The sequence below is a fragment of the Ctenocephalides felis genome, unplaced genomic scaffold (assembly GCF_003426905.1).
Source record: "Ctenocephalides felis isolate EL2017-DRISC unplaced genomic scaffold, ASM342690v1 CF-g0.4_SCAFFOLD_03571, whole genome shotgun sequence".
Classification (NCBI taxonomy): domain Eukaryota; kingdom Metazoa; phylum Arthropoda; class Insecta; order Siphonaptera; family Pulicidae; genus Ctenocephalides; species Ctenocephalides felis.
In genome coordinates, this window is record NW_020539725.1 from 13,531,514 (window position 1) to 13,546,920 (window position 15,407).

Here is a 15,407-nt window from a genome sequence, read left to right on the forward strand (position 1 = left end):
AGGTACAAACGATTATTAATATATTAGACTGTATGTATCCGAACTGATCGTCTAGATTAAATTTATTCAAATTTGGTTTTAATGAAATTTCTTCCCGAATAACCTAATACCATTTACATACTCTTTGAACTTGTGGAAGCTCTCAGTGTAGGTAGAATTTAATAATGAAACACATATTGCTGTGCACAAACATATAAATGCGTATACGAATTTCGACCTGATGTCGATTAGCCCCAACATCGACCTAATTAAGCCAAAAACATAAAAAGAACATTTATAATAAGCATCTATAGTTTTGGCCGCTCGTGCTTTTGTGTGGGTGTACACAAAGTTACCCAAAAATATCTGACCTGGTTTTAGTGATTGTTTTAGTCGAATGACTGCAACAAATTAGACGGTTCCGTATCAGATGAAGTTCACAACACCATCAAATTCACATCAATAGCGCAAAGGCATGAAATGGCAGAATCAATTCAAAGAAAGGATTATTAGTAAATATTATAGAGGATTAATAAGTAATTAATATAATTTCAAAGCTATCCAGCAAAGCTATTATGATAAGTTCTAATACAAGTCATCATAGTACATTTAGTATATTATTCGAAGGTAAATAAAAATACATAACAATAGCATAAATATAAATATCAAATATTATATTCTTTGGATATTAGAGAATATTTTACTCATTCACAAGTGCATGTGTTGTCTTTAAATATTTTAAGGAGAAGTACTAAAATCATTTGCTTTTGTCAAACATGTTTATTGCACAAATGTTTGCACAATGCATTAATTGTACATTTTTCATAAAATTAATGAAATAATATCTAGTAAATCACATTTATCATACGATTCTAACTAGATTTATAGTGGTCATATTATTTATTTAGTTATTGCCAATATTATATTAAATAGTTATTAAAAAATACACATGCACTTGCGTTAGTGAAATATTAACAAATATTTTTAATATATACAAATTAAATATTTTACATAAATTTATAAAACTAACAGCAATTTACTTTTTACTTTTGAACATTCACACATATTGTTCAATCAAAATATACTTCTGCAATAAAATTATAATATTCTATTACTTAATTCCGGTTAATTGTAAAAAATAACTGTTATTTACATTAGTTGAAAATCGTACAATGCTATATTTTTCGTTTTCACACAATCATAAAATCGTAAATTGAAGATTGTGAAATATTTAAGGAGGAATACTGTCAATGGTCATTCTGGAGCATCAAGAAAATATTAAAGTGATAGGCACATTATATTTCAATTAGTAGTAAAATATAGGCCAGGACCATTTGTATTCAATATTGTGACATTGGAATTGTATGTATTTACTTCTAGATTTTGGTTTATTATTAGTTTTGCATTTTTGCCAAATGTCATACAATGGCCAACGACGTGTTGGCCAATGTAGCTAGAGGACTCCGTTAAAATTGGATGTTTACAATAATATTTAGAGTATAATTTAATTTATATAACTTAATTATCTTGAAAACAAATACTATATTACGTTAAGCAAAATGACTAATTTTATTAACACACCGTGATAATCTATAAATATAATTATAATTATGAAGTTTTTGACACGACCTTGTCAGCTGTTGAAATTTTGAAAAGCATTCAATTTTGCCAACAATAATTACTTCTATAGCAAACTTCCATATCGGATATGCGCAATTTATTGTGCGGAAAACAATTTTCTGGATTATGTAGCAGTTATTTCAATATGTTGAAGTTTATCGAGAAATTTCGTATTTGGAACTAAGAAAGAATGAAATTTAACTCCAAAGAGTTACTTTCAGAGAATATCCTTTTCTTAAAATCAACATCTAGTCTAATGGCATGAGTGTATACTAACACCTGATTAAATATCCATTAACGTTCAATATATATGTTTTGATATTAAAGATATTTTTTTTATATTAAAATTTAAGAAATTTAAGAAAAGTTCAAGCCTCAAAATTGAATTATTTATAACCATTTAAGCCTTATTTATAACCATTATATTCAACCAGCATTATTTGTAACCATTATTCGTTCCAATGGGGTTGCTTCAAATACAATATTCTCAAAATTATTTGATAATATAAATATTGTGAAACTGCATATCATATCATATTGTGTTTCCACTTTTCTCAATACCTAGAGAAATGAAATAAATATAGGTAAAGGATGGGTAAATGACTATTATTTTTAAGCAATTAAATTTAAATTACATCAATTAAATATTCATTAATCCTCGAAAATATTCCTTATATGATCTCAATAACGAAGATATTATTTCACCATTCAATGACCAGCATTTCCTTAACTCTATTACCTTTAATTAGATCTTTGACATAGCGTGATAGTAAGTTTATTTGAGGCCATATAGAAATTGAGATTAAGTGGTAAAAATATGTAGTCATGTATTATGACTATTAAGTGGGTATAAAATATGATCTAAGTCAAAATATATCTATTGCCGATCAGTGATGACGCCTATTCTTGAAGACTTGACATTTTAGACAATTTGATTAAGATCCCAAAATATATTGAATGTTGTCGATGCCAAAACAACGGTTTTTTATCGAATAATTTTTTGTTATCATCGTGTATTCAATACGTTTTTACATATATTTGCCATACGTCATCATTTATCAGGATTTTGTCATACATTTATCAAGAAATATTTCTGTGTAAAGGATGAAAATAGAAAATATTATTGATTAGAATAACGGCAACTTGGAATAAATATATAAATATTTAAAGGGAAGGTTCAAAGAACAGAGATTGGAAGCATTTTAGAACATTAATATTAAGATATCTACACTTTTGGCGCGAAAGTCCTAGAATAATGGGCCGGTTCTGCCGCATAACAGACCAATGTTATGGCAAGGCCATGTTACGCTCTTACTTCTATACATTATGCTACTGAATCATACTGAATACTGTCAAAATGTCATGTATTTGCTGTGCATTCAGGCGTTTTACACATAAACTGCAATGTCACTTGTATGTTATGAAGCTGAGTCAGAAAAACCCTGTTACCTAAGATTGTTTTTTGACATATGTGCGGTTTCTAAGTTAAGGTTCTATCTGACAACCTGAGAAAAACGCTTGACTGCACAGCAACCACATGGATTTTGTCAATATTTGGAACGAATTAGTATGGAAAGTTCTTCATACCACGGCCTTGCAATAACATTGATCTGTTATACATCAGAATCGGACCATAAGCTTATGAAATTTACAAGAACAGGGTTTGGTAAAAACAAAAAACAATGAGTTTATTTTCTGCTAATGCCGTTTCTTTGTAAACGATTCAGATTGAACAGTTTTGCATTAGTCTCAAGGATTTATTATACAAAGATTTGCATAACATTTAAATTTGGCTCGACGCCCGCCAGTCTTTGGTATGACGACTGAATATTATTACTGCACATTCGAGAATGTTATGTGTACATTGTAACATGAGTGACTGACTATTTATAACCGATTGCTTAAACAATCCTACGCGCCAAATGCAAAACTTGTTTTCTGAATTCGCTAAATAATATCGTAAATGAACTTTATTCGCCGACGATATATGTTGAGTCAATAATACATTTATTTGGTTGGGTAGATGGAGTGATATATTTGAAACGATAAAGTCGTAGGCAGGTGAATGGACAAGGAGTCAATAAATTATGGTTTCAGAAACGATATACATCAATGATAAAAATTAGCAAAGGCATTGGTTTGCCAGTTATTGACTAACTTTTATAAAAACTGATAAATTGAGCTTGAGATTTTACAGGGTGTACCAGAACTCAACGTAAAGCCGAAACGGGGTGATAGTATTGATCATAACTACTACTGAAATTTATTCCATATAAAGTCTATTTAAAAATTATGAGCTTTTATAAGTGCAACATGGAGCTTTGGCTAAGCTTGTGACCATTTTTGTTTAATGTAGTTAATTTTTATCAATTTTGGCCATTTAAGCTTTGGATCCGTAATTGTAAATAACATTTCAAGGATCACACTCAAAAACAATGACACATTTACCTCAAATTTTCTAGAATTAAGACTATTTGTTAAACTATGAATTTGGAATTTTCAAAATTGGTCGAAATTGAAAGGCCCTACTTTAAAAAAATGTTCTAAAGTGTGTTGGCAAGTCCTATTAAAAGTTTGCACACCTTGATATTAAAGATAGATAGATAGATAGATCACTTGAAACATTCTCAGAAAAGCATAATCTATGTCGCTCGTTTCAGCAATACATTTTTTTATCATTTCTGTCGTTTTTTACTAACATTTGCCAGAAATATATTTTTTCAAAAGAAAAGCTTTTGATGAGTATCACTTTTATTAATTAGATATCAACTGGACTGTTAATTATAAATATTCCATCACTATATGAAAGGTGAATAAAACAACGATTTAGTTTATAATATATATATATATATATATATATATATATATATATATTGATCTTCGCTCTACAAACTTCTTCTCTCATTACTTTTGCTATTCACTCAGTTATTATAACTAACAGGTTTATTTATATTCATACATTTATACCCCCTACCTCGAAGGGTCCCGGATTAAATAGAAAAAGCCCTGGTCAAATCTTGACCAGCCCTAGAAAGCTTAAGTATTTATTTAATGCATTGAAATTAGTTGCAATAATTTTGAATACTCGAGCCTTTATCAAGACTAAATAAATAAATCAGAATATTTGTTTCTCTTATTTTGAATAAATCATATCAGAAATATTTTTGATAAGAACGCACGTACGAGTATGTCACGTAGTCCGGCTATGCGGAAATAAATTTCATTATAAATATTAGCAGTATCAAATTACCTTATACGCATTCCGCATTTAATCAATTAGCAATTGTTCTCTCTGAGACCAACATACAAACAAACAACTGTGAGAAACGGAATTTCTATTGTTGACTTCTATTATATAAGATAGATAATGTTTAGTTTAATTTAAATCTATGCAGTTATTTACTAAACAAATGAGAATATTTAACTAGAAATAAATGAGAATAATTAAGATAATTATTATAATTAATTTTAATTAATTGTCGAATTTAAATATTTGACCATAATTTGAATTCATGAAACTTACACTTTTTAGTTTCAAGTTAGCAGTAACTTTTTGATAACTACGGTTTTTATATGGAAGCACAGGATTTTTAAATTTTAAAAGTTACCAAAATATGAGAAATTATAAAATTATCAGAGTTAAAAAATGAATTAAGGGACATCATTCTTGAAATCAGGATGTGTAATAGGTCGAATTAGAAGGATTCTCCCGATTCTCTCTATTCTCTAGAATATCTCTATTCTTCTCTATTTTTATAATTCAATATTTCATAAATTACAATTTCAGTATTGCATAATTCTTAATTCAGAAATGTATTATGGATTTGATTTAACACAAATGTTTTTCTACGCTAATGGGTAAATTCAGTACAAATTCATAGAAACAATGAAAAACATTATGGGTTTCTATTTCCGTATTTTTACAAAGATTGCCCACAGAGACATATTGCCCTTTATGCACAATTAAAGTCCACCCTAATCAGTAAACGTTAATTAGAGATTATATCTGCTCAATATATTACTGAGACCTTAGGGATGTGGCATTCCTTTGTTGCAAATGTCATATGGATAGAGGGTAGAATTTTATTTCTGAATGGAACATTTATTTGCAAATGCTATAAAATATCAGCATTGTAGAAAAAATTGGAAATATGTGTATATAAATCAATATATAGCAGAATCAACTTTTATCAAAACGATTCCAAAAAAAAAAACAAATTCAAAAACAGGCTCAGACATTTTACAACCATATTCTTAAAAATTTTTAATTAATAACTTTATCAAACAAGATTAACGGGCATAAATATAAAACAAAAGGATGATGGAAAATCATAATTTTAAAAATCCTTCGTACTATCACTATGGATTTTTCATCATATTTTCAAATTTGAATGCACAATTTGACTGATTGTACTTTTTAGTGAAATTGGAACAGATGTTAATTTCAAAGGTAACAAGTGAATTCTTTCAATTTTAATATATTTAAAACGTGTTTTTTAATAGTTCTGGAATAAATCGACATCCCATATCTTCGAAACGTAGAATAAAATAAACAAAATATTAAATAAATATTTTTTTGGGGGTTTCAAGGAGACTTTTAGTCATCGAATTAGGATCAATATATTTAAAATTTTTACTTATCACTATACATTGGTGAGATTTTATTATATTTATATGTAGGTTTAAGTAGTCGGATAAAATACCAACTTATTGATAATGAACTTAATTATGATTCATTGTCACTTCAAATATTTTATTTATTGCCACAAAAAAATATATTTATATTCGAATTTCCATTTCTACGCGTAACAATGTAACATAATAGCATGCCTGACATAACATCCCTCACAAGAGGGTAGTTCATTACACAATTGCTTGGAATGTTTATTGCGTTTCGGTCTCGACGGACTAAATTGGTATTTATATATTTATTCGCCCCACAACATTGTAGTGCGTGAAATACATTTTAAACGGATAGTAAAAACTGTTTTTATGACTTCTGAGAATGAAATGCCATAATGTTGATATTTATTTTCAATTTTATCTCTGAAAAAATTTCGTTGACTGCTGTCAATTTTGAAACAGCTGTTTTTGCAATAACTTTCTCATAACCCTATATGGGGTATGGCAGGGCACAAAGGTCAAATTTGACTTTGAGCAATTACATTGTGAAAACCAACCACACCTAATTCGTCGTTGTAAAAATGTGTTTTTTCTGCTTTTCAAAAAAAATTCACTTGGTTCTTTTTACCCCCATAGGCCGGGAAAAATGAGACAGCCAGGGAAAAAATAGGTCCATGTGTAATTTTTAATTTTCAAGGGATTTTACGAAACTTCAACCAATGCAAAATATAAATTTTCTGGGTACATTTATTACAGATATAACACTGTATACATATAACCCTGATCTGGTATTTCGTCAGAAATATTCATCAGCAGAGTTGGAATAACTATTTATTTAATTTATCTCTTGTAAAATTGCTTTATTTAACTTAATTTACTTATTTATTCACTATACTTCATTACTATATTTCATTCCATAGGCCTTCGCCAGGATAAAGATTCAGTTGTTCTTTTTAACCCCACTCACATGTAAGCTTGTATAGAGGTTATAAAAAAAAACTATTTAATCTAACTTGAAGTTAACAGTACATATAAAAAAATAATTAAACAACGTAGATTTAAAAATTATATTAAGATCTCGTAAACTAAACAACAGTGCTCACGACCGAAAAAAAGCTAACAACAAAAGAAAATACTTTTGTTATGAATTTTCAAAAATCCGTCTATATCCCCAAAGCGAAGATGTAAGAATCAAGGTGATTGCTGGTTATACATCTTTTTTCCTCTTATTTCAAATATTATTCTTAAAAAGTTCTTAACTTTACTTGTTTTTTGAGATATCGGTGGTTGACCTTTACCACCTTTTACCAGTGGAATTAAATTTGGCATGAACTGAAATATTGATGATTGTGTTTTTATTAATTGGATCTAAAGCGTCATCTTTCACAGAAATTTTGATTACATATTATATTTCTTAATTTGCAGATCGATTCTTAAAAATTGCTAACAATCGGCTCATTCAAAGACATCGCACGTCATCATTATATTCCTAGTATATCTGTCGACAGCTACGTAACAGGTACGTTTCGTATGACTAATCATATATTGAATTAGCATATGATCTAATACATGATATAATAATTCTTTTTTAATAGAATATAAATAAATAATAATAAAATCTGATATGTGATATAACAATTATATCTTAAGCGTAAATAATAAAATATCACACGTGGATATTTTCACATATATACAATTACTATTTGCCCAAAAATTCAGCATAATTGAGAAACGAATTTACGACCTTTTGGGAACAAAATTTTGTTTAAAAATATTTGCAATCGTTTCCTATAATATGCAGCAAATTATCTAATTATTTTTGTCATTTTTAAAATGCTCGATTATAATTGTTTTTAATATGCATTGGCGATTTTTTTCTTTGATACGGAACTGTTGATACGTGTCTGGCAACCTGAATACAAACTGTACACATATATGGTCGTGAGTTCATTCACAAAATAATAGAAAAAGGAATTTTTCAACATCCGCTCCGACACGCTGGTCGACAAACTTAAATGCTTTTGATAAAGTGTTTCTGAGGCTCATACAAACAACATTTTTGAACATCATAATATAGAGAAACAATGTTGACTTAATTTTTTTTTTTTATTATCTCTTTTATTTACAACTGTCCAGTAAGGGACATTCAATAAATTTGATGAATTTACAATAGCCGGCCGAAAAGGGACATTCTATACTGCAAGGGCATGTTGGAAAAAACAACTCAGTAATTGGCTTAAATTTAACCGTTAAAAATGTGTTCAAATAAAAAACAAACTGATCACTCAATTAATAATCGATTCATTATTAAATCATTAATTCTCTTTAGAATATTGGTTATTAATATTTAAAATTATATGGAAATAGACGCTTGTTCGATCTGCATATTTTATAATACCACTTTTCAAATATTATGCACCTGAGATAACTAAAGCTATGCCTATTAGTCCAGTCATTATAGTAAGTTCACCTCGAAATTCGAGATACCCGGCTGTAAATCTGTAAATACTTGTATATTGACACCCTAAAGTTGTCTCAAAACCTACATATGGTATTGACACCCTACCATATGTAGGTTTTGAGACAACTTTAGGGCGTCAATATACAAGTATTTACAGACTTACAGCTGAGTATCTCGAATTCCGAGATTCTTTTCCTAATTCATGCTTAAATGGCTGGACTATATGTAGCAAAAAATGCAATATGGTAAACTTTTAAATTTTAAAGACTATTTAATAAGTAGGGTAGAGCGGGGCTTAAAGGTACGCGGATAAAAAGGTTCACCACCATTATCTCAAAATCAATTAAAGTATAGATTTTTTAACGATACTATTTTAAATTATCACTATTATTTAAAGTAAATACAAAGGATGAGCAATGAGACATCATCTTAATTCTTACAATATTGCTACCAGAAGACAAATTACCATATATCAATATTTAAACAATAGTATTTTGCTTCGTCGATAGATTTTTTTTTGGTTTTGAGCTCTCTGTACATAGTTTTTACGTAAACGTTATTTAATTATTTTATAAAACGTATAGTTATTTTTAAGTTAGATCCAACAGCTTTTTTTTGTATGGCCTCTATAAAAGCTTGCTTGTGGGTGGGGTACTTCACTGGCAAAGGTATAAACTAATAAGAAAATAGTAAATAAAAAACTATATAAAGTTAGCAAAAAATTACAAGAATTATTTCTTGTTCATTGATTAAATTTATACATCTTTACTTCATCTCTGCTTATGAATTTTTCTCACGAAATACCAGATCATGGTTATATGATCTGGTATTTCACCGTATATTTCCATGGTTATATACGATGCAATCATTGTAAAAACTGAAAAAAATATATTTCGCATTGGTTGGATATTTAAGCTATTATTTTGTAACATTTTTTTTAGATTTAAAGTAAGTTATTGTATCTGCTTGGCCGATGACTGACACTTTTTAATCAGCCTATTGGGTTAAAAAAGGGACAGGTGGCACATATTAAGAAAATAGCTAAAAACATATTTTTATATTAAGATTTGCTTGGAAATTTTACTGAACATAGTTTGATAGTTGTTTGACTATATCACAACAAATAACACGTATTAAACAATTTGATTTAGACAGTATAATTAATGAAATTCAAATTCGACCTTTGCGCCCGCCCTACTTTATATATTCTATTCGATTCAATGAATGTATTGAGAATTTGCATATAATATATTATTAAATATCTCTGACTTTATAGTATATATTAAACACATGGTTGGACGATTAGATATATAATTTGGATAGAGAGAAAAGTAAATATATTTTAAACAACAAATTGCGATTATATAGATTACTAAACACAATGTAGTTTTCCATTACTCTTATTTACCTGAACAGATTTTGCAATAGGATATTATCTATACTTTTTTTTTCTCATAACGCGTTCAAATGATAAATGATTAAATTTATATGTTGATTTAATCACACCTTTTTTTAAATTTCATGATAAAGTGATATCGACGAATAAATTGAAGTGTTCAAAATGTAGTCACCAATATTTCTAGATATGAAGTCATATCTCTAATTTTGACCTACATTAACTTTAAATATAGATATTTTCTGAAACAGTAAATACGTTACTTCGATAATATTTATTTTATCAATTTAAAGCTTCTGTTTCAATATTCAATAATACTATTACACAAATGACCTTTTGCATTCTTAATTTGAACCAATAACTCTTTTGGTGGTATCGAGCGCAGCCTATTTGAATATATTAAAATATTAATAAAACCTTTATTTATCGACAGCAATAGTATGAATTCAAAACAAAATGAAGTTTATTGCCTGTAATTTCATATTCGATAATACTATTAGGGGTTTATATCGCAAATGTTTGTTTGTTGAAGTGTTATATACGAGTAGCAAGCCATAACTCAAAATTTATGCTCAATAAAATGTCCATTGAAATATATATTAAAAGTTTATAACATTTTCGCGGCCAAAACGAACCAATAAATATCGTAATGGTAATATGAAGATTGGCATTATACGAATGAAATCTTAAATATAATATTGATTGGTAATGAAAATTTCAATCAATTTCTTTAATACTTATAAATATTATTGGTGATGAAATGGACTGAAAATTATATAAAGTTTTTTTTCGCATAAGCATTTTTACTATTCGAAATTTAAATTAATTCCTTAGCAAATAATAGTATAGCTTTTCTAATTAATCATTATTTGATTCATTAATTCCATTTAAAATTCGTTAAAGTAGCAGATATTCATATGTAAAAACTCAATCACGTTTCCAAAATTTGGAAAATTTCAGTAGTATAATTTGCATTTTTTTGTTATAGGTAGAAAAGAGTAATGTAAAATGACTAAATGTTAAATTGTCCTTAATTTGAGTTCTATTCGATCTATTTGTATAAATGTTCTACATAAATCTTCACGCACATACTTTGGTAAACAATGCGTGATCTTTACGAAATTGCAGTTCATTTATTTTTTATTATATATTTTTATTATTATATTTTATGAACTGCAAATACATAAATTTCATATGCACCAAATTTGCATACGTATAAACTTCTATACTAAAAACATGTAACACCTGCGAGACATACTCAAGGTATTAACAAGACGCTAATAGACATGACGTCATGTCGAGCAAATTTTAACAAAAAAAACTATATATTCAGATTTTTAATATATTTTTTTAATTATCACATATTTGCAGTATATGATGATTCGAGAAATTAACTCGCTTTTTAAATTTTAAATAAAAAAATTTCTAATGAAACGTTCATACACTTTTTACTAAATCTAAATATAGCATTGTACGATGAATAAACAACCCGGCTGAAATTGATATATTCGCACAAACACCCACACAATGAATAGTTTCTAAAATAGAATTTTGTTTGAAACCGAACTTTTTGACAAGTTTAAATACTGTGAAAATACTATGAACAATTTTTTAATAATATTTTAATTAACAATAAATTTGTCATGATGCTCAAGAAATATTATAAATAAATCAGTATTAAATATTTCACATCAGTTCAAATTTTGTCATGATCATATGACAGAGTAACATATGTTATTTATATGCAGCTGCTCAAACAACTACCCCTATTTTGCTGCCCTTGTGGCTTTTAGTTGTTAAAGTAAAATATATACTATCAATATAAATTAAATATATTATTCTAAGATGAATCTTAAAGAAAAGTTGAGTTCATGGTGAATACAAGCAAATATTGGAAGATAATTGGATGAACAGGAATTAATGATTTTGTTGCAGAATAACTGTTAATTCTATTAATAAAGTTAATTGTATAAAATAATAAAGATCTTGAGACAAACAATATACAAAAAGTATCAGTAAAGCTTAAAATAAGCTCTTTGAAAATCCTAGTGACAAATTAACTTTGAAAAAAATTAATTATTATAAGCGTTAATGTTCTTTGGACCCTTTGGCCAATTTTTTTTTCATTTAATAAATGAAATGACAAAATTTGAATAGATATAAGGAATTTTAAATATTTCTTTCGTGAGCTATCTTTTGTATGTTTTTAACATAAAAAAATACACAGAATTTTTTTTTTTTTGAAAATCGAAAACATCTGTCAAAAAACAACTGTCAAAATTAGTTCAGAAAACAACCCGCCTAGCAGTATTTTAATAACTTTGACGTAAAGTTGGAAACAAATGATAATCTTAAATATAGAGAAAAAATAATAGAGATAAAAATATAGAGAATAAAGATCATTAGTTCTCCATAGTAAAATAGTTTAATTATTTTTGAATGGAATAATATTGAAGTTTTATTTCTCTGCATATGTCAAAATTTATCAAAGAATCTACTTCTAGGAATATTTTGACAATTGTACAATTTGACAGATGGCAAAAGATCAATAAAAATAATATATTTAACTCAAATATAAGGCTTGTTCATTATTTAATTATTAAATAAAAGAAGATAAATTATTATTGATAGAGTAATGATAATAAAATTATAAATTAAAACCCACACTCTATAAATGTTATATTTTTATAAGTCATGTAAAAACCATGCTTTTTAGATTTATTTTATATATTTAATGTTGTTATTAAGTTGTTACCTGCTTGTGCTTTTGAAGAAGTTGTTACTTTCTCTATTCATAAGCTCGGATCTGAATTTAGACATTTCCTCTTCCATTTTCTTCATTTCGGCATCAAATCTTTCCCTGATGCTGCTGAATTCTGTATCAATTACACTGAAATCTCCAAGCTTGATTGGGATATCGCGTTTAAGTCCACTATCAGCCATTTTTATAAAAATTTATTTAAAATTACACAACACACAAAAATAATTAATTTGATAAATTAGAGTATCACTAAACACTTAGCGATTTTTGGTACTAATCGGTGGTGCCACGACACTTGGTAATGATAAGACACTAAAGTTGAATTAGGTACACTAATTACGATTAAGGTAATTATAAAAGTTGTATGATTTTTTTGATAGTTTGCTTGATGTTTCTCGTTTGAATCTTATATAGCAAATGGCTGCCGAAGCGTTTAGACCGGCGTATATGTGTAGAGAGAGGTACAGTGAGATAGCGGCATAAAGTGGAGAGATGTCTACCCACTCGAGCCTTTATTTGGTAAAACTGTATAATTAGGAAATGGTTTTGTTTTTCTAGAACAAATTGGAAACTAAACGTACCTCGATGAATCATATTTCTAAGTAATATTTATTTATAGATATGAAGGGTAACATTTCCTTAAAATGAGTTACAATTTCATATGTAATCAATGGCAGTAGTATTTTTTCTTGGGTGTTAACACATTTACGAAATTTTATATATTTGAGTTTTATATTAAATACAACATTGTTTTTGAGTTCTATATTAATGAGTGATTAATTAATTGCTTATTAAAACTTAATGAGTCAGAGTACATTTAAAATTCTGTTCAGAATTTGCAGTGTATTAAAAGATGTTCTAAAAGAGAAAAATTCTGAAAAATTTATCATAAAGTTTTATTAGTATTTAATTTTAATTTAATACTTAATATAAATTTATTTGATGGTCTTTATAATTCTAATTTCTAACATTCTAATAAGGCGTGTTTTTCAAAATGCTGATGTTTTCAATATCGCTGAGCTCAAAGTTTTGAAAACGAGTAAAATTTTTTATAGTTTTATTGACATTTTTAGATATATGTAATAAACTACAGTAAATTCAGACATGAAAAACTAAGATATTATAGCATAAATAAAATTTTATTATGCATTTAATCACCACAATTTTTAATATTATTACATCCTTATTGTAAAAGATACTGACTTTGTTGATATATGTTGCTTGTAAATTATATATAATTTATTTTTTTAAATTTTTGAATCGCTCTTAAATCTATGCAGATAAAAGTTATTCTAATTTATTATTAGGATCGAATAAATAATAATTTTTATATACAAATTCAGAATATCATTTATTAGTATTTTTTAAACCAAAATTATTAAGTCTGAAATATGGTTTCAATTAATTATTCTACAAATCGATAAAATTTTAAATACGAGCGATATGTTGATGCTAGTATGGGCGCATCTCGCTTGTATCAGGAAACTAGAATCTTCTCATGATTCCCAAACTATTTTTTCGTTTTAATTCCTGAAATATTTGGTTACTAAATAAATTATTTTAACAATTAATTATAATTAAATTTTTATCTAACTATATATTTCTAATTAAAGAGTTTTTGCATATTTTATGATGATTTTTAAACAATATGTGTTCTAACCATACGAGGTTTATATACACCAATCGATACTTTAATATTATTATAGAAAAATCAATATTATTTCTACTAAAAATTAAAGACATCGAAGAATTAGTCAAGCTAAACTGGTAATAATCAATAGCAAATATTGCATATTAATATAATCAAGATATTTAATCAAACTAATTTTGTAAGATATTTTAGAGGAAGGTTTACTAACTTTGTGTATAGTTTTTTATACTGCTAGTTTGTTGCTTTTATTTCAAATTTTATGACATAGTAAAAAGCACTCTTTTTCCAATATGATAAGGGTTCGTATCAGTTTCCTTTTCTTTTCACAATTGCCTGATAAAGCTGAGTTTTTTCCAACCTGTGGCTATCGTTGTATCAATTGGATCAATTATAAGGGGTGTCCCATTTTCTAAATTTTTTTATTTTGTGGCCCTAGTACACAAGGTTTTGTTTTCAATCCAGTTCTTTATTGTTATATATTCAATTAATAAATACAATGCTTGCTCAAGTTGCTGTCTATAAGTTCAATGGGTCGAATTGTTGATAGTTATTGATGAAGTACTGGTAATGAACTAAATATTAAGTCCGTATTTATACTTAAGTATGATATTATTTTTATAAATTATATTTGTTCGTATTTATTAAATATATAATTATATTAAACAATAAAATCAAACAAGAATTTACTCTGAAACCATTTGACTAGTTATCCGGTCAAAGGGTTTGAGACTACCTTCTTGTTTGATATAATAATATGAAGATATGACCAAAAATAATTACTTGTCCTTGAATAAAACGTATATCACTGCCAATATATTATATTTAATAATATCTTAGTGTCTCTATATTTATTTATTTTTCTAAAACGTTTTTCTGGAATGCATATTTTGTACTTAACACCGCCCACTTCTAATTA